Source organism: Helianthus annuus, chromosome 13, assembly GCF_002127325.2.
Source record: "Helianthus annuus cultivar XRQ/B chromosome 13, HanXRQr2.0-SUNRISE, whole genome shotgun sequence".
Classification (NCBI taxonomy): Eukaryota; Viridiplantae; Streptophyta; class Magnoliopsida; order Asterales; family Asteraceae; genus Helianthus; species Helianthus annuus.
Window position 1 is genome coordinate 42,003,870 of NC_035445.2, and position 21,660 is coordinate 42,025,529.

At 36.5% G+C, this 21,660-nt stretch overlaps 2 long non-coding RNA genes across 4 annotated transcripts; both read left to right on the top strand.

Moving 5' to 3' along the window:
- Positions 1 to 438: 438 nt before the first annotated feature.
- On the top strand, positions 439 to 12,733 carry LOC110897741. Of its 2 annotated transcripts, XR_004876160.1 has the most exons (9): positions 439 to 1,285; positions 1,532 to 1,555; positions 1,642 to 1,724; positions 9,666 to 9,919; positions 10,437 to 10,460; positions 10,547 to 10,629; positions 10,998 to 11,102; positions 11,321 to 11,397; positions 12,450 to 12,733. It is a non-coding gene; the product is annotated as an uncharacterized LOC110897741 (long non-coding RNA). The 2 variants fall into 2 exon arrangements; XR_004876159.1 differs by having other exon boundaries at positions 9,666 to 10,460.
- A 795-nt stretch (positions 12,734 to 13,528) lies between these two features.
- On the top strand, positions 13,529 to 15,490 carry LOC118485457. Of its 2 annotated transcripts, none has more exons than XR_004876162.1 (5): positions 13,529 to 13,665; positions 13,857 to 13,930; positions 14,008 to 14,187; positions 14,717 to 14,811; positions 14,913 to 15,490. It is a non-coding gene; the product is annotated as an uncharacterized LOC118485457 (long non-coding RNA). The 2 variants fall into 2 exon arrangements; XR_004876161.1 differs by having other exon boundaries at positions 14,022 to 14,187; positions 14,913 to 15,489.
- The last annotated feature ends 6,170 nt before the right edge of the window (positions 15,491 to 21,660 follow it).

A 21,660-nucleotide genomic window follows, 5' to 3' on the forward strand; every position in this document is an offset into this window, starting at 1 on the left:
CGCTTATAATCAATACCATCTGCTTCAGAAATCCCTAGATCTCAAACACAAGAACTCTCACAAGGTATGTTTTCTTCCATGTCTAATGATGTAATCCGATAATCCTTTGATTCTTTCTTTTTAATCAGTGTTTAATATGCTAATCATTGATATATTTTATAGAATCCGTGGAATTGTTTTCCAGATTTGTTGTTCAATCGCCATTGATCCGCAACGAAGTCTCATTTTTAGGGTTTGTGGGTGTTTGAATCGGGGCTAGAGAACAGTGCTTAAATTCTCAATTTCTCTGATCAGTTAGGGTTTCGTAATTATTGGATGTTTATCTTCAATCGTTTTCTTTCATTATCTGCTTGATTGCATGTTTGTGATCTTAAGTTTTTTTTATTAAATTTTGATTTAATTTTGAATCTCTGTTGCAGATTAAGTTGGAAGGAAGCAAATTGGGGATGATGGGTCAGATAGTGGTTTCTCCAACTTTAGATATGATGACAATAAAATATAATGTTTTGAGTAATTGTATTTTTGGATGTTGGTAGGTCATGCAAGAGTTATGTAGGTAAATCGATAAGAAAAATGGCAAGCAGACCTACAACATAGGTTTATGCTGATGAAACAGTTGAGGAAAGGGTATATGGATGGCGAATAATTTTCCGATTTTGCTTAATAAACGGGTTCTTGGTTTTTGTATTTGTCTTCAAAGAATAATTATTGTATGATTACTTGCAATGATTTTTGTGGTGAATTTTGTTTTCTTACCGGTGTATATTTTATTAGATTACAGCTTTGGTACTTGAGTTAGTTTCCCATTTGCAGCCCTAGCAGCCAGACGGCTTCAGAAGTGAATCTAGCGAAGTAGATAAGTCCCGGTGGCTTTTCTTTCATTTCCGCTTTGCACAAGTTAGTTTCCCAACCATATGGGTAGTTTTTATGGTGGCACTAATTTGTTTAAGAACACCTTAATCAAGACGTACATACACTCTTTTCTTTTATCTTAAAGTTTATTACTATACATATACTAAAACAAAGTGAAAGAAGAATCTGAAAGGCTGAATGATATTGAACTCGACAATCTAGAGGTTTAATGTCTCAATTCGTTTCATTTATATACTGTTATTTTTTGTTGTAAGTTATATCTAATATGATTATCATCTAACTGATGCACATTGATGAAGATGAAAAGTACAATAGAAAGTTAGAGTCTGGACTCTGTTCTCTTCAGGTAAACTGTTGCCTATGATGAAATTCAAGTGACCACAAGTTCTATCTAGCAACCAGGAATAAGAAGGTAATATTTATGCTTAATCTTTTTATCTATAGTGATTAAAAGTGTATATGTGGAGTTGAGATTTAATATGACCGCTGGAGGTGGAATGGTTCGGTTGGGTATATAATGAAAATGGTTTTTTTTTATCTTGATATATATTTCTGAATATATATTTCTGAGCTAAATCGTAGCAACTTGAGAAGATGCACCGGTAAGTACTAAGTATTTTTAGGTCAAATTTAACTTTCTTTATTTTTGTTTTTGCAGTTTCTAATGGAGGAAGATGCACCGGTAAGTACTAAGTACTTTTGGTTTGAATTCATAGCTTGATTTTTTTGGGAATTCCTTCTTTTAAATTTTGTATATTTTTTGAACAGTTCACTTATATCTTATATGGTAAAAATTGATGCATACCAAGCATAAGGAGAAGATCAACAGTGGGCCTCTCTTTGTATTGATGGTGGGTAACATATGTTTCTAGATAATTGATGTTGGGTTTAAAGGTTTTAATAGTTAGTAGATGTGTTCTAAGTAGTTAAAGGCTCAAGGTGCACTCAAGGCGTAGAGGTGAGCCTCTCGCTTAGGCGCACGGTGCTTAAAAAGGTGATCTTAGATAGTTCTTTTAGTTAAGTGCGTTTTTGCTGCCATCGAGGTGGTTTAGCTAAGCCTTACCTTGCCTGGGTGCGTGCCTTTTGGCGCCTTTAACTGCCAAAGATGGGTTTACTTTGTACATAATAGTGATCTCAGCTTCCTGATTTACACAGGTATGGTTGGTCTCTTTTATGCATTCTCCCTTTATTAGGTGTTAGACTTTTATGATTTTAATCCCTTGATCTCTATTATAGAATAACCCGATTTCAGGGTTTTAGGGTTTAGTTTATAGCTTTTTTAAGCGTTTCAATATGTTGATATATGATGTTGTGCTTTCTAGATTGTAGTGTTTTAGGGTCTTAGTTTTTAAAATGATTAATTGATATGCTGATTGTTAACACAATTAGCGTTATTTATTTAGAGTCTCATTAAACATTAAACTCCAACATGTTTAAGAAAAAATTTCATTGTCATTATTACATACTGATGCGTGTTAGTGTGTATATATTTTTGATGTATTTTTAAGCCCTTTTTACACTTTTAGCCAAGTTTTAAATTTATAAAACACGATATTTACTAACACTAAACACACATATGGGCAAGTGCACCCATCGTGGACGTAGTATAGTGTTGGTAAGATACCGAGGTCGTCCAAGGACACAAGAGCTTTTAATACCGGTTTATCCTCAACGTCTAATCAAATCAAAAAGTTAGAAAAATGTTTTAAACTAAGAAAAATAAAAACTAACTAAATGCTGAAAAATAAAATAAAATAAAAACAGATAGACAAGATGAATCACTTGGATCCGACAAGTGTATTAGTATAACCTTTGATTATTTTCGCACTTTTGCACTTGTTTAAGAGATTATCTTAGTTATTGTAGTAGGCCCCTTTTTCGGAGGTGACGTTACCCTCAACCCAGTAGTTTGAGTCAGCAAGGATACAATCCTAAAGGGTTGGATTATTGAAAGATAATGAATTAAGTTATTAATGCAAATTATGGTAGGCCCCGCTTTTGGCGGTGACGTTACCCTCGGCTAAGTAGTCTGAGTCAGCAGCGATACAGTCCTAAATAGCCGGGTTATAGTATTAATAGTAGTTAGCTTATGAGGGGGTCAAAGAGTTTGGATCCCCGCCATCCAATACCTATGGGCATTGAAGGAGATCCTACTAAATTTGACCCAGGTCCCAAGCAGGACCTCTAAACGCTGAACAAGGGCAAGACCTTTACCAAACCGTTCCCTTAACCCCCGACCAGGTAGCCAACATACCTCCATATAGACCGTGGAGATATGAATGGTGAAAATCTTTTATTTTATATAGACAGTAAAATAATGCCAAGACACCACGGACAAACGATAAGGAAAGATCACCTTCAACATAAGTAACTAGTTATTAAAGTCATTAATACAAAACCAAATAAAAAGTGCAAAAGATTAAAAATAAAAAGTATTATACTAAACACTTGTCTTCACCAAGTGATGTAAGAGACTTAGGCAAACATGGCCTTGATTGTCAAGAACTCTTACGATCAATCTTGGATCCCGAGACGACTCACACACTCTATGATGGACAATGGATGATGGTGGTGGATGATGGTGTTATGGTGGTGGTGGGTGGTGGATGAAGTGTGAGAGAGGTGGTGTGCCAAGGGATGAGAGAGAATGAAGCCAAGCTCCTCTATTTATAGGCTGAACAGAACGCTGGACACGGCCCCGTGTTCGCTGAACACGGCCCCGTGCCCGTCTGACATTCTCTCTCTTCATTAATTGTAATTGCGAATTACAATTAATGCGCCTGCTGTACTTTCAACACGCCCCCGTGTCCGCTGGGCACGGCCCCGTGGTGAGCAATGGAAGCTTCTACTGGTTTGTCTTTTCTGCTGCTTCCTGGGCACGCCCCCGTGTTCACCGGACACGGGGCGTGTTCAGGCTCTGTTTCTCTTCTCTTTGTCTTGGGAGGTGCCGTTGAGGGTCCGGGCAGTTCACTTTTGTTCCTTTTCTTGTATTTATGGTAGATTTAGTAGTCTTTTTGCTTCTTTTGTGATTTTGAGCTCATTTCATCCTGAAAATACAAAAGGAAGACAAAAACACTCTTTTTCCAACATTAGTACTTAAAAAGGGTTAGTTTTATGCCTTAATTGATGTGTTTTATATGTTGCATTTTACACACATCAAATACCCCCACACTTGAACTTTTGCTTGTCCTCAAGCAAAACTCTTTTAATGTGGCTTACACTCCCAAATGGAATAGGTAGAAGAGAAGTTTTTTAACTTGTCCTAGAGTGTCGGGAATCCAAGGTTTGTATAGGTTTTATTTTTATTTTATTTACAATCTTATTCGTCATGGTTTATCTTGAACTTTACATAAGATAAACTACTTAATTTGGCATAGCATGCCTTATTAAAATTCCATTTATATACAAGTTCACATACCTCACGGGAGATCACTCAATCACTCGGCCGAAGGTGTATATTTAAGTGAATCGCTCGAGAGCGGCACGGATTTACATTTTCCATATGCTTGCCAAGCGATCAATCCTCCTCCTTTTTAACTTTTTACCTTTGTAAATATCAAGAGGTCTTTTGGGGTGAAGGCTTGGGTTCAAAGGTGGGTGGTTGGTTAGTGGTTAGTAAAAAGGGCGAAAATCGTAACAAGTGTCGGTTTTCGTAAAATACCTTATTTTTGGTGACATTTATTTTTGAAGTATTTCTCCAAACAAGCTTTTTGTAGCTTATGTTTGTTTTTGACTTCATCATTTTTTTTTTTTTTTTTTTTTCCGTCACGTAAAGGGTATGTTTATGAAAAACCGAGTTTGTCACTAAAATAAAGGTGAAAAAATGAAAAAGGTTTTTGGTGGGTAGAAAATTGTTTTGGGGGTAATGAAATGAAAGGTTTAGGCTCAAAGGGGTTTTCTAGGGGGATTTTGGGTAGGTAAAAAAAAATGAAAAATAATGGTTTTGAAAGAAAAATAGTTAGTCCTAATGCCTCCATCATTTACTTACTTGGGTTTAAGTTGGTAAGGACCGGGAATGTATCGTCGTGGCAAGTTCTAGATTTGTAAAGACCGAGCGGCTATTCACACAAGAAACGAAAAATGAGCATTTAATCTAAGTATGTGTATTTTTATGCTCAATAAAGGCTCAAAACTCACTTTTTGTGGGAATGGGTTTTTAATGTGACCAAGCATATATAATCGAATTTTAGCTAGACTTGTTATACTGTTTCATAATTTTCTTATGTTAGTTCTTTTTGTCACGACGCTATCGGTTGTAAGTTTGTAAAAATATAACCCTTTTATAACTTGTTATTCTCAACTTAAACTAAGACAAGTAAATAAGATAAAAAATTGAAAAAGTTTTTGAAAAAATTTGGGGTGTTTAGCGGTTCCAATAGAGTTTTGTGTAAGGCTTGTTTTAGGATTTTGCAAAATTCCAAGGTTTTAGCATCCCCCCACACTTAAATTACACATTGTCCTCAATGTGTCCAAAAATAGAGTTTTTGGTTGATTAGAATATGTAAAAGTGTGTTTAAAAACAAAGATTTGTGTTACTGGCGCTCTGGACACGGCCCCGTGTTGACCGGGCACGGCCCCGTGGTGAAGTGCCAGTAACGAAAATTATAGAATTGAAACAGAAGCCTGGACACGGGGGCGTGTTCGCTGAACACGGCCCGTGTCCAGTTACCTGAACTGGGTGATTTCCTGCAGGGGGCTTAGCACGGGGCCGTGTTGGTTGGGCACGGCCCGTGTGGAGCCTTCTGTTATGGAGATTTTTGTCGGTTTGTTCTGTTCTTCTGCATGGTTCCATTTTTTTCTCGTTCCCTTTTTCATCCATTACCACCATGAGTCCATAAATCATAAAAACCATCATAACATTGCTAATAGAGAGATAATACATAAAGATAAAAGTTACATAGATAGTAAGCTTATGGAGTTCTAGCCCTATGTTTTATTTTAATTTTAGCAAAATTTCCAAGAATCTACTGATCCTGGTTAGACAAGGCTTTGTAGAGCTCCAACTTTCGGATGCATTTCTCCTCATATGTCGGCAAGCCACTCCTCTACCTCCCTTGGAAGGAGGAAGGAAGGCTCGTTCGCATTTGTTTGAGGAGTTTCAACTTCCGCCGGGACTTCTTGTGGGATTTCCATAGGAGGTTCCGCGGGGATGTCTCCCCACCCGGTAGGGTTGTTAATACCGAGTGCTAAGTTCCAGTCCTGTTGTGGAAGGACTGGTTCCATAGGAGGTGCCACCAAAATGTTTAACCTTTGGTGCAAAAGGTTAATCTCTTGGAAGCTGCTTTCCAATCCCATCGTAAGATCGTTGATACGGTCAATGAGGACCTCCTCTACGGACGTCATTTCGTCGAGAGCCTCTCTTAGTGCTATCACGTAGTGCACAAGTGTGGCTTCAACGGAGGGTCTCCTTCCCCTTCGGCTGTTTGAGGAATGCACGGATGATGTTTCGCTGTTTTCACTCGCCATTCTACGAAAAATAAACCAAAAATAGTTTATAAGACGAAACAGTTTCTGGACACGGCCCCGTGCTCACTGAGCACGGCCCCGTGTTCATCTTTCTGCAGAATTTTTGGAGCAAGGAACCTTGGGTTTTCGAGTTATTTTCTGAGTTTGTGCAAGCTTTCTGACAGTAAATAACTCTAAACAATGTTACATAACATGTTTTTACCAAGATTCCATGATCAAAACTCCTTGTTTCCTACCATAAAGATTGAAAATTCAAACTTTTCATGGTGGCTTTTGAAGAAAGATGAAGAAGAAGGAAATGTCTAGAAGAGGAAAGGACAAGATGAGTTGTTGGAAACTTCTTTTAGACTTACCTAGGATTGTTTGAGAGAAGATTCCTTCAAATCTCTGTCCCCAAGTTGGTCCAAATGTGCAGGATTTTTGGCTGCATTTATAGAAAATGACAGCCTGCTGGACACGGCCCCGTGTTCGCTGAACACGGCCCCGTGTGCAGAGAAAATTCTGACACAGTTTGTCCGTATTCTGACGTCATGATCAGAAGGGAATCTTTCAATGGACACGGGGGCGTGTTGGCCGAACACGGCCCCGTGTCGGAAAGCTGATTTATGAAGTTTTGTCTTTATTAAGGAGCTAATTCTTATCGGGTGGCTCCTGACTTGTTGGAACAACCCCATAGTGCCTAAGATACCTTAATTGTCCTATACTAAGGCGAGAACGCAAGAGGTTGTCGGTGAGGGTAATTCCTATTTTCATTCTAGGTGGACAAGTCCAACCCTTTCCCGGGCTCTCGTTAAAGAAGGTGTATGCCGAATCGCTCAGGTCTATGTATGCACCGAACGAGGTCGATGGGGAGTCCTTCACGGCACAATCGGCACAGGGACGACTATCGTCCATGTCTTGTCTAGGAAGAAAGGTATTTTCGGGAGCAATGAGGTTGTCAGAATGCGGTTCCAACATTTCCTCATGGTCATCGTCTAGGGATGGATCTAAGAAATCCTTCCTAAGTTCTTTTGACCAATTTAGAAGTAGCTCTTCTAGTTGAAATAGCTCGTCAAGGAGCATATCTCCTAGAATATCCGGTTGGGCGCATTCGAGGGAGAAATAGTGTTTATTTTTACTTTCGCCCCTCTTAAGGCTACAAGGAATTGGTGGGTCTATATAGTGTGGCCTATAAGTGAGGAAAAAACATTTTAATTTCTCGTGTTCGCCTCCACATATTTGACACCACAAACCATAAGAGTGCCGAAAGTAAAAAGAATCACTATTACTCATGTTTGTATCAGAAGTTACCAACCGCCGGGATCAAACGGTTCTGTTTTCAGCAACTGAATCTTGGGCACGGGGGCGTGTTGAGTGGACACGGCCCCGTGTTCAGCCTACTGTCTGATATAAAACAGGATTGCCAGTTCCAATGATTGGGCACGGGGGCGTGTTCAGCGGGCACGGCCCCGTGCTGAGCTCTGCAGAAGCTGAAAAATCTAAAAAAAAATCCTAAAAATTAAAGAAAAATAAAAAGATGATTAGGCCGTTGATTCCTAACTTTCTTAAAATCCTTGTGTCCCCGGCAACGGCGCCAAAAACTTGATGCGTGTTAGTGTGTATATATTTTTGATGTATTTTTAAGCCCTTTTTACACTTTTAGCCAAGTTTTAAATTTATAAAACACGATATTTACTAACACTAAACACACATATGGGCAAGTGCACCCATCGTGGACGTAGTATAGTGTTGGTAAGATACCGAGGTCGTCCAAGGACACAAGAGCTTTTAATACCGGTTTATCCTCAACGTCTAATCAAATCAAAAAGTTAGAAAAATGTTTTAAACTAAGAAAAATAAAAACTAACTAAATGCTGAAAAATAAAATAAAATAAAAACAGATAGACAAGATGAATCACTTGGATCCGACAAGTGTATTAGTATAACCTTTGATTATTTTCGCACTTTTGCACTTGTTTAAGAGACTATCTTAGTTATTGTAGTAGGCCCCTTTTTCGGAGGTGACGTTACCCTCAACCCAGTAGTTTGAGTCAGCAAGGATACAATCCTAAAGGGTTGGATTATTGAAAGATAATGAATTAAGTTATTAATGCAAATTATGGTAGGCCCCGCTTTTGGCGGTGACGTTACCCTCGGCTAAGTAGTCTGAGTCAGCAGGGATACAGTCCTAAATAGCCGGGTTATAGTATTAATAGTAGTTAGCTTATGAGGGGGTCAAAGAGTTTGGATCCCCGCCATCCAATACCTATGGGCATTGAAGGAGATCCTACTAAATTTGACCCAGGTCCCAAGCAGGACCTCTAAACGCTGAACAAGGGCAAGACCTTTACCAAACCGTTCCCTTAACCCCCGACCAGGTAGCCAACATACCTCCATATAGACCGTGGAGATATGAATGGTGAAAATCTTTTATTTTATATAGACAGTAAAATAATGCCAAGACACCACGGACAAACGATAAGGAAAGATCACCTTCAACATAAGTAACTAGTTATTAAAGTCATTAATACAAAACCAAATAAAAAGTGCAAAAGATTAAAAATAAAAAGTATTATACTAAACACTTGTCTTCACCAAGTGATGTAAGAGACTTAGGCAAACATGGCCTTGATTGTCAAGAACTCTTACGATCAATCTTGGATCCCGAGACGACTCACACACTCTATGATGGACAATGGATGATGGTGGTGGATGATGGTGTTATGGTGGTGGTGGGTGGTGGATGAAGTGTGAGAGAGGTGGTGTGCCAAGGGATGAGAGAGAATGAAGCCAAGCTCCTCTATTTATAGGCTGAACAGAACGCTGGACACGGCCCCGTGTTCGCTGAACACGGCCCCGTGCCCGTCTGACATTCTCTCTCTTCATTAATTGTAATTGCGAATTACAATTAATGCGCCTGCTGTACTTTCAACACGCCCCCGTGTCCGCTGGGCACGGCCCCGTGGTGAGCAATGGAAGCTTCTACTGGTTTGTCTTTTCTGCTGCTTCCTGGGCACGCCCCCGTGTTCACCGGACACGGGGCGTGTTCAGGCTCTGTTTCTCTTCTCTTTGTCTTGGGAGGTGCCGTTGAGGGTCCGGGCAGTTCACTTTTGTTCCTTTTCTTGTATTTATGGTAGATTTAGTAGTCTTTTTGCTTCTTTTGTGATTTTGAGCTCATTTCATCCTGAAAATACAAAAGGAAGACAAAAACACTCTTTTTCCAACATTAGTACTTAAAAAGGGTTAGTTTTATGCCTTAATTGATGTGTTTTATATGTTGCATTTTACACACATCACATACGTAAACTAATTTTGTATTGTGTTGACACGATCATTTTGTTTTATAGGAGAGAGAAAGAGTTGTGTTAAGAATCTTTGAGCCACCACAACTAACATGGAAATTGTCGACGAACTCTATCTCATCCGGTAAGTGAGGATATACGATGGCCGCAACGGTGGCTGCATTACGGTTCCTACGATTATAGTGATGTTTATGGGCTGAACGTTTGAACCTTATCTGAGCGTTGTAATCGTCGGAAGAATCAGGCCCCACTGCCTCGGTGTCATCCTTTGTCGTGTCTCCTTTCTTTGCCGCCTTTTGGTAATCTTCTTTCGCCAATTTCCTGAATTAGGTCATTTATTTTTTCATCGCTAAACGTCAGCAGTAGTTTACAACTTTCATTATTTGTTTCGTCAAGTTAGCTTTGATTATTCAAGAACAAAGAAGAAATATGGACATGATTCTGAAATAAAAATGTTGGGGTTAAAACTTTGATATGATTAATTGATAACTTTGATTAGTTTTTGCACCACGACCATACATAACTTTGCAAAATGATGAAATTTAAGTGACCACAAGTTCTATCTCGCTGCCAGGAATAAGAAGGTAATATTTATGCTTAATCTTTTTATCTACAGTGATTAAAAGTGTATATGTGGAGTTGAGACCGCTGGAGGTGGAATGGTTCGGTTGGGTATATAGTGAAAATGTTTTTTTATCTTTATATATATTTCTGAATATATATTTCTGAGCTAAATCGTAGCAACTTGAGAAGATGCACCGGTAAGTCTAAGTACTTTTAGGTAAAATTTAACTTTCTTTATTTTTGTTTTTGCAGTTTCTAATGGAGGAAGATGCACCGGTAAGTACTAAGTACTTTTGGTTTGAATTCATAGCTTGATTTTTTTGGGAATTCCTTCTTTTAAATTATGTATATTTTTTGAACAGTTCACTTATATCTTATATGGTAAAAATTGATGCATACCAAGCATAAGGAGAAGATCAACAGTGGGCCTCTCTTTGTATTGATGGTGGGTAACATATGTTTCCAGATAATTGATGTTGGGTTTAAAGGTTTTAATAGTTAGTAGATGTGTTCTAAGTAGTTAAAGGCTCAAGGTGCACTCAAGGCGTAGAGGTGAGCCTCTCGCTTAGGGTGTATAATGCTTAAAAAGGTGATCTTAGACAGTTCTTTTAGTTAAGTGTGTTTTTGCTGCCATCGAGATGGTTTAGCTAAGCCTTACCTTGCCTGGGTGCGTGCCTTTTGGCGCCTTTAACTGCCAAAGATGGGTTTACTTTGTACATAATAGTGATTTGAATAGGCTGCTGCTATTGACATTGTTTCTTTGATTATAAATAACATTTTTGCTATCATTTCATTGCACATCCGGCCATCCAGGTTCTTATTAACTACAGAATTGATAAAAAGCTTCTATGACGTGTTAGGGCATTTGATCCGACACTGGAATTTAGCGCTGGAAAAGTAAGAGAGTTGTGGAGTGAGGTTGGTTCTATCATGAAAATAATTTATGTAGCAGATTGTTTGTTTCATTTTTATGCATTTTTTTTAGTTATTTTGGGATTTTTTTTTGTCGGGTGCCAATAATGTCCCCCTTTTTTAAATATTTGTAATTTCTTATGGATTTCTTTTGTACATCATTTTGTAATTTTGTGTTTTTGATTTGTGAATGTCTGTAACCTTTAACTTTATATGTTTTTTAGGAGTTGGAGAATTCAAGTTCGCAATTTCGCGTCATACATGCATGTCATGTTGAGTTGTGATCACCATGTTATTGATGGTATGTGTTGTTATGGCCATAAATATGTGTCTAAATGGACTTGGTTGGTTAACGGGTCAGATGGGTATTGTTGGTACATGTCGGGTTGACATGTAAATGTTTTTGTCCAAAGTTACTAACTTTTACTAATAAATATTTAGTGTGAAATATGAGTATTAAATTTTTGTTATTTAGTAATAATCCAATATTTGAACAAAATACTATGGATAACTTTTGACCCGTCTGACGTTTCCATTAAAACTGTTTTTTTTTTGTTGATTCAGATATTTGGTTATGTATAAAATTTAATCAAAGAGCCCATCTATTGTTTTAATAAGTTGGTTTTGTTACGTTATATAAGGTCTCAATAAATGCAGATATTAGGATAAGCCAGGGATGTGGGTAAGTGACTTAGAAACTAGATATGACAACTTTGCCTTTCTTTTGTAAAACGAGTGAGTTTGGTTTGTGTTTAGTCTCAAATGGGTCAAATAATTTATTTTATTTTTCGTAAAGTCTACTTAACTGCATACAACCTTCTAAAATGTATTACCAAAAAATTTATATTAATACTATACAAAAAAAATTGACCAAAGAATGTATGTAGATTGACCGACTCCACCTACCCACTTTTTAGTTGTCCTAAAAAATAGCATGTTTCAATGATAACCTGTTGTGACATGTTCCATGTCATAAGCTTGGAAGATTACCATTTGACTTTTTGGACACAATGGAAGCATTATTTGATTTTAAGCAAGCCATTATGCTTAAAAAAATAATGTACTATATTGAGTTCACATACATTTGAGGCCTAAACTTCAAGGCAACTTGTGTTCTTTGTTGGATTTGAAGGTAATGTTTTTGGTCCTGTCCCTCTTCAAACCACTAATTGGTTTGTCCACTTTAACCGCTAATTGGTTTGTCCACTTTAGGTTATAACATCTGCGCTATCTATATACTCTGCTAGATTGCTTTTACCTGCAAAGGTGGGGTTTGTCTATTAGAAATTTTAGGTTATAAATTCTTCATTTGCTGTTAATTCGACTTTAATTTAGTATACCCTTTTATTGCAGGTTAAATTATGTTTTATATACCTAAGTGAGAAGTTGGGGGATTTCTATATACACGGTAATTGCTGATGAAATAAGTCAGTGAGAAGTTGGTGGATTTGATAGACTATGAGTTACTCTTTTAATCTTCAACGTAAATATTTATATAAACTCTAAAAGGTTTAGTTGTGTGAAAGACCTATAAGTATAATGTTGGTGATTATTTTGCATCTGAACTAATATGGGTTGACAACAAAATGTCAATGTGGTTCTTTATTATGGGATGTGAGGATGTAATGTTTGTGACCCCTTGGTGTATACCACCTATATATGCCTTTATGTTTTTAGTGCATAGAATGGATTCAACTCTGCTACTTTGTAGGTCCTTAGTGTATACCACCTATTTCAATGCCTTTGTAATTTATTAGTAAATATTATATGTGAGTTATTTCTTAACAGAGATATGCATATATAATATATAAAATTCATCCTAAATCCTAATTTCATTTCCTATTCTCACATGTTCAACTCTGCTACTTTGTGAGTATTTTTATTGCTTTATTGAAACTAGAGATTAGAGCCATATATCATTGTTGCATAAATTAGATGGTTTTCTTAACATGCTTCTCTTATTTGATGTAATTTTCATGTACATTGTATATACCCGGTATAGTGTTATTGGATGGTATGGTATCATTGAAGTCGAAGATATTTCCTTAGGTGATGATTGTCTTTTCAATTGTTCTACAAGGAATGCAAGGTTATTGATTACGAATCTCCAAAAAGCGAAAGTACTAGATTAATAGGTTTTGCATTGTTATTTCGCACAAGAGAAACTTAATTTCATCATTTATTTATATTTTCGTATTAATTACATCACGTGGATTGTTTTATTTACTTTATGAACCTTTTGTATCCGATAACAATTTCTTTTAAAGATTTTGGATATGTTCATTATAACCGTATAATCTTCTTTGTCAATACCTCGAAAACATATTGTTTTGTCGAACCCATGAATGTCACGGGTATTAGTGCAAGTTAATTGGTAATTATTTGTTTTATTGTATTACTAATCATGCGGTTAATGTACCTTTGCAGCCTTCTGTCGAGTCAGGGGACAATGGGAATAGTGCAAGTCAACCTGTTAATCGGTCTCTTACCGCTTTGATCCCGAATGTTATGGATCCAACTGTTGCTTATTTTCCCCATGGTTATGCTTCTTCTACGTATTACTATGAAGGTAATTTAATGGAAATTTAAATTGTTGAAAACTAAAACATGTTATTGTACTGTTATTTTAATGTAAATTTGTTATGGTAGCATTTATTTTGGTATAAAATGATTGGTTTCTTGAAATGTTGTTACCTTCAGTAGTTCAAAATAATGAAATAAAAGTTGTTACTGAATTTTCTGATGAAAAGTGTATGTTAGGTTATGATGGGGCTGCCCATGGTTCAGATGATTACTCGAGATACGTAACCCCTGATGTAGTTGATGCGTCTCATGTAAGATCTTTTTTTTGTATTATTACATTTTTTCTTTGGTTATTATGTTTATGTTGATTATTATATGTTAATGACAGAGGTGTTTATGTAGATAACGGGTCAATTATGTATTCTGATGGGATGACCTCCATAAGTTGTTAGATGAGATGATCAATTGTGATTCATCAAGTATACATTAGGTTATTGGGCAGTTGAGTAGGGGAGATTACGATGATGCTTCTAGGGGAGATTACGATGATTTATCAAGTATACATCAGGTTATACCAAATCTAGCCAAGAACATGCTGAATGGCAACTTTCTCTTATTTTTTTATAACTTAACGGAATGGAAAAAAAAGGAAACTAGAAGTTTTGATTTTTCGTCAAAAACTAATATTCGTTATCTAGGCTATTGTTTGTTGAATCGGGTATAAATGAAATCAGGTACGTGTATGGGTGGTCTTTAAATTAATTTTAATAGTTGTGAGGGATTAATGAAAAAAGTTAAATAGCTAGGTGGTCTCCTTATACTTTTTACCTAAAAAATATTAGCTGAACTAACATATATTATTCCAAAATTTGATTATCATTGTAATTATATTATACTTTTAATCATATTTGACACACGAAGTCCATAAAATTCAAAAGATGTGGGCATTTATTGTGTTTTGGGTTAACCGGACCTCTCCTATACCCAAATTACCTACTTTCATCCGATACCCAGCTAGCCATTTTTTCCACTTTTGAAAAGCTATATAAGAAAGATGTACATAATCATTCCTGTATATGATATTTGATGATCTGCAGGTTGTGGTCTGTGGATGCATGCATAGCTATATCAGTTTATTTCAAGAACATGCATCGTATTGTTGCATATCTTTGAAACCTTTATGATGGAGAAGGTAATGTCCATTAGTCCGATATATCTTGGGATCATTCTCTGGCAGGGGAAGTTTGGGCAATTTTTTATATTCAAATTTGATAAACATTCGGAGTTTTATAGTGTTTTGAGAGACTAGATCAAGGGATTCTTAAGGGATTATTTGAAGACCCGTATTAACCAATTGTGCGAAGCCCATAAAATTTTGCTAAACTGGTCTAAGGGGTTGCTTGAAGATATGTGACGTCATAATAGGCAGGGGCATTTTGGGAATACTGAAGATTTTCTGGCCAGTAACGTTTGGGGTCAAAATAATTGTGTTGACCAGTTTTTGGGTCAATATAGATGTGTTCTGCAATTCTTATGGACATATCAAATAGTTCTAATGTTTATACAAATCCAGGGGTATTTTTGGAATTTTGGAAGGAATATAGAGGCGAGGAAGCTGCAGTGTAACGGGTATGGTATTAGGGATCAGTTTTTGGTGTTCAAACCGGGGGTTTTGATTAGTATATGGGCTTTGGGCATTGTTGTTTATGCACTTTTAATGGCTCTTATGAAAATGGTTGAAAGTCAAATGAATCATGGTACTTTTTGGGTTGATCTGGAAGTTTGGGATGTTGCAAGATTATGTTTTTGGGTTAAAAGTGTTATGGTTTTCAGGCTATTGAATTTTGTGGATATTTGCATGTTTTTAACTGGAAAAATAAATGCAATAGAAAGAGTCAAAGAGAGGGTCAAAGTCAGAATCATATAAGTCAACAGGAGGGAGTCTTTGTAAAGCCTTGTTAAAAATAGATATGGAGTGCCTTAAATTGGGCTAAAACAATATTCTCTATCATTTCCGTTAATATTTCAACGTATATATAATTAAAATACTTACGTCAACAATGTTAAAGTAGCTGTTTTTCTTGTTAGCCACCCGTGTAACACACGGGTACTTAGACTAGTAATTTAATATAACATAAAGAGTCAATGATATACATGTCTACTAACAATCTCTTTGTATGACAAATGTTCAAGTAAGGACCACTTCATCTAGCATACACGTTATTTCTACCATACAAATATTTTAAATTGAGGATAATTTTTTCCTTTAACCATAACAAATATCCTTATGCAATCTAATATAACAAAAAGAATCAATGATATATCTCTACTAAGAATCTTGTTGTACGGAAAAATGTTCAAGTAAACACTGCTTCATCTAGCATACATGTTATTTCTACCATACAGTTGTTGTAAATCTCGACCTTGTTATTTCCTGCTGTCATTCTAGAATCGGTACCCTACTGAATTACAATCATATCCCTTCGTTTGATATAAATTACACATTGGATTGATGCTTCTGTTATCATCCAAAATCTCTTGAAGATTTAAACAATACTGAAAAAAGATGAACACTAGCTTATGCTCAATAATGTAATAACTATAGAAAACAATTACAACAATAACATGTGACATTCGACAAATTTCCAGGTTAATCTGTACATCTAATCAATTGTTTATGTATTAATTACGTGAAATTAGACTTAACTAATGTTCATTGAGTCCATAAATTCTTGCAAGGTCTGGGTAAATGCATGGGAATATATTTGATAACCGTTAGATATAGCTTTATCGCGTAATGGTAAAAGTGTCCAAAACGAGCGTTAGTGATTATCTAATAAACTGTTGAACCTGAAATTGTTCCAATATGCTTGGAATGTTAAAATAGTGACCTTATTAGGTGTTTGGCATGATAAATAGAAGTATTGTGTTTTATCACGTATATATTATTTTGGTCACATTTTAACATCTACACTTGCAATTTTCACCAAACTATGTGTTTGTGAGTAAGAATTTGTGTAGTCTAGTATAATTGCCTTAATTTGTTAGTAATTGAAAAAAAAAAAAAAACTAGACATAAAACACCCTAACTATGTAACCAAACTAACATGTAATGGTTAGGGATCATCTTTTAATTTAATATTAATACTTGGGTAAATTACACTTTTCGTCCTTTATGTTTGTAGCAGGTTGCAATGGATGACCTTTAACTTCAATAATTACAGTCATAATCCTTTATTTAAAAAACTCATTACACATTTCTGTTGGTTCAGTTCTGTTTAAGCATGAAGGAAAACATATGAATCATACCTGTCACCGCAGATAGTGCAGAGGAGAATCCTGTGAGAGAGTTCGACATGCCTGTCATCTTGATTCGGTTCCTCCTTAGGGTGCTGACTGATGATGGTGACTTAGAAACCGAAAAGGGTATCGGTTTTGGAGAGGAGGTTTCGTGATGATGTTATGGCTTATGGGGTGTGAATTGTGAAACTGAGTAACCCTTAAACCTCCACCTTATTCTCCTTATATAAGCACCCAGGAGGAAACCTAATTAGTTACTAAGGGTAATATGGTCCATCAACAATTACCAACTAATTAAATAATAGGTTCTAATATATTTTGATCTCTATAATGTAAATGATTAAGATGGCTATAGATTAAATATTAAACATAATAATATTTAATCTTACAATTTCGTCCTTTAACACTAACCAGGTTAAAAATTTAAATTAAATCCATTCACTTAAGGGTATCATGGTTATTTCATGCTTTTATTAAATTTTTTCTTAATAAATAAAACAAAAAATTACATATATAACATATTCCCCCAATTCCTAACCCTAATCACTCACCCATCTCTCTGCTTCTTTCTCTCTCAATTCCTAACCCTAATCACTTGTCAAGAAATGAGAAAGATGTTGCTCTTAAAGCAATTGAATTCCAGAGTTCTATATGTGAGGAAGAGATTGAACTTCAAGGCTTCGAAAGTGGCTATTCATATCTTCATTTACATATCTTAAAAATTCAAAACTTGCCGTTGTAAAATTAACAAACAAACAAATGATTATTTGTTGTTTTCTTTTTTTATGAATCAAGCAACAACCACGACATGCTTTTCTTAAAGCTTTCTTTTTCAACTCCTTATTTTATTTTCCCATTCATTCAATTTCAATTCAATTTCTCGTTTAATTTTAATTTTGGGGCCAACATTCATCCATTAATTCAATCGTTTTCTTCTTCTTTGTCTTCTCGTAATTCACACTTTTCAACAACAGCGTAAAACCCACTTAATTCCCTCTCCAATTTCGCATTTTGCGTTATCAATTTCATATCTTTATCTCGTCAAATTCGATAAATCAAAGGGGGATTTCCAGCTTTTGTTCAGATTAGGATTGAATTTTGCATGCTGTTTGCGGAAATTGGGGAGAAAGAAGCAGAGAGATGGAGATGGGTGAGTCATTATGGTTAGGAATCGAGGAAGATATGTTATATATGTAATTTTTTTTTATTTACTAAGAAAAATTTAATTAAAGTATGAAATGACCATGATACCCTTAAGTGAATGGATTTAACTTAAAATTTTAACCTGGTTAGTGTTAAAGGACGAAAGGTGTAATGAGTTTTCTAAATAAAGGATTGTGACTGTAATTATTGAAGTTAGAGGTCATCCATTGCAACCCGTTACAAACATAAAGTACAAAAGTGTAATTTACCCTTAATACTTTATCACCCATCCCCCTTCCCAATGACCCATTTCGCTCGCCCCCTTGCCCTCTATACTTCATTCTCTGTTGAGTATTTGAATGGTTAAAAGATCATGTGTGCTTGCTTATTGTAAAGTTTTATAATGTGCGTAATTTTATATCTCTCACACGTTAAGGAATTTTTAGCGTTAACCTTGTGACACTCGCGAAAAACATTGTTATCACGCTAGCTTGTCAGTGGCTGCGCTCTAAATTTCAGGACGAAATTTCTTGAAACTTGGGGATAAGGTGACACTTCAGGTTTTCCTACACATTTCTTTTATGTTGTAACTTTGGGGATTTAATAAACGAGAATTAAATTAATAATTAACGGATTGATTATATGGTAATTATGTGAAAATGTGTATGTATGTATGTGAATCGAAATTCTTCGGTTCTAACTCGAGAACTCTCGGTTTCGAGTCGGGATTTCTTTGGTTCCGAACACCCCTCCTTCCTGGACAAATGGACCAGGTATACATGACTTGGCCCAACACCTCGAGACCACTCGAAACCCTAGTGTGCGGCACTTTGGAGCATTATAAAAGTCCCAGGGCGGCCGACATTCTGAATATTTTGGCAGCAATCATTTGCTCACCATTCCCAAAAAATTCTCTCATTCGCTCTCGGTTCAAACCGGTTAGTGTACAATCTTTTATATGATGATGACATGTGCTAAAGATGCTAACTTGATGAATGATTTGAGTATTAAATGGTACGGATAACATAACCTGTTTGTGTCTTGTTGTTGTGTGATGATGATGTATGATTAATGGGTGTTTTAATGTCCATGGTAATAACTTTCCTGCAAATCTGAATGCTCGTGAAGTTAATAGAATTATTTGGGATTTATCGTGATTTGATGAGAAATCATGCATGTTGATAATGATTGTGTTTAGATGTTACAATGAATGCTATTATTGTGCTAACGAAACAACGTTTGATGATGATTAGTTATTATAAGTTAGATCCGTTGGATGAATGGTAGGATGATGAAACCCTGATAAGTTGTTTGAATAGTCTAAAAATATCTGAAATTTGGTGCCTTTGATCTGATTTAGGGGTTGTACGAATAAAATAAGTGTTAGTGGATTTTGAATGGTTTCTGCTGAATCCGATAGAGGTCTTAAAGGTTCCGACTGAGATTGCAAGTCGAAACCTGTCTGGTTGCGGCTCGAGATCATTCTGGTTACAACTCGAAACTGACCCCACATACACCAAAGGACCAAAACCTGTCCGGTTGCGAGTCGAGACCTCTTTGATTTCAACTCAAAGCCTGACTCGAAACCTTGAGGTTTCAACTATAACTTGAGACCTCTTGGTTCCGACTCGAGACCACTAGATTTCGAGTCGAGATCCCTTGGTTTTGACTGAGGTCTTCTTATCTGGTCCCACTCACAACACATACAAGTATTTGGGCCCTTAATTATTTGGGCCACACACCATATGTGGGTTAATTAAACAGTAGGCCACACACTATGATGTAATGGACCGCATACTACTTAATTCAAATCATGTCACTGTTCACGAAATGGGCTTGTATTATGTATGCTGTTCTATGAGTTGTTGTTCATAGAAATTAAGTGTATTCTCGTGATTAGCCTTATGTTATGGAATGCATACAACTTATGTGCTATGTGCTGAATACGTGTATAGATGAAATTATTTGAATACGAACCTAATTAAATATGGTAATAATAATAGGACGTGATTGACCAACAACTAAAACAAGTAAACCATCTGCCGAGCAACCTAAGGTGAGTTCACAACCTTTTTCTAAAAGCATGCGTTCCTGGTGGATGGGAAACGGAACGGAAAACATTATCTCCTTGTGCGGGATACGAGTATTACTGTCTCCTTGTGTGGGATACGGGTACATTCTCCCCTTGTGTGGGACGCTCAGTTAATTACTATTTATATTAGATGCAACAAGCGAACTAAACGAAACTCTATTATGGAAGTCCCCACTTACTATACCGATTAGTCGCCTGGCTTGGCGAATGGGTTATTAGTTGATAGTGCTATTAGGTCTCACCAACCTCACACCATGCCTGGATAGGATCAGGCATGAACTAATAGACTCTAGCAAGCCGTCAATTATGATAGGCATTAACAAACGGGACACAAAGAAACATGAGGTCGCTAAGTGTTCGGTATTACGCAATTTAGTAGCTTACATATGGGGTTGCTCCCCATGGCATGATATAAACGAGTAAATTAACAACTTAAACAAGTTTTATGGGATTAAAACTGGATAACTCGTGAACTCGCCAACTTTATGTTGATACCCTACTGCATGCTTGCAGGTACATAGTGATGGCAGGAGCTTGCAGCTTGGAAAGTGTAGTGGTTGCATTAACCCGTGTTAGGTTTTTAATAATTTCAAAACCTTAAACTTTTGACTGAATGTTTGACTTATGCTTCCACTATTGTTTCTTAACGTTGCTTTTAAACTTAAGACTTTATATGGACTTTATTAGACACTAATCATATTTTGATGAAACTGTTTTAATTACTATGATTGTTCAACATGATTGGTGGCTGGATCCTGGTCAGTCACACGTCTTGCGGTAGTACTCCGCATGTGGAATTTGAGGGTGTGACAGATTGCTATCAGAGCCATTGGTTATAGTGAACTCGGTTTTAAAAAGGAAAAGTCTTTTTGAGAAAAACCAGACTATAACTGCTATATATCAAGCAACTGGCAATGACACTACACTCCAAGTACAAGGCTCAATGTAATAGACCTCATGGCCCGGGCATGTGTTTACTTGCTATTTGTTTTGTGCATACGTAATGCTATATGTACTAGTGTGCTTAGTTATATATATATGTATGTATATGTATATATATATATATATGTATGTGTGTGTGTGTACTTGTGTACTATGGTCAATCCTCCTTCTACTTATTCTTACGACACTACGTCGTCATTCTCACCCTGTGTTTTCAGGATATGAAGACAATGAGCAGACGTGGAAGAGGCAACGTTAACATGACTCAGGATCAGCTAACGAACTTGATTAACACTGTGGCTGCGGCTTTTGCAGCCCATCCTGGAGGTCAACCTGCACATCCTCAACCACGTATTTGCACTTTCAAAATTTTCATGGATTGCAAACCTCTCCCTTTCAATGGCACTGAAGGAGCCATAGGCCTTCTACACTGGATCGAGAAGGTCGAATCTGTGTTCGCTGTGTGCGAATGTGCTACTGCTAACTGGGTAAAGTTTGCTACTGGCACCTTGGAAGGAAATGTGCTTTCTTGGTGCAAAACACAAGTCCAAATGCTTGGATTGG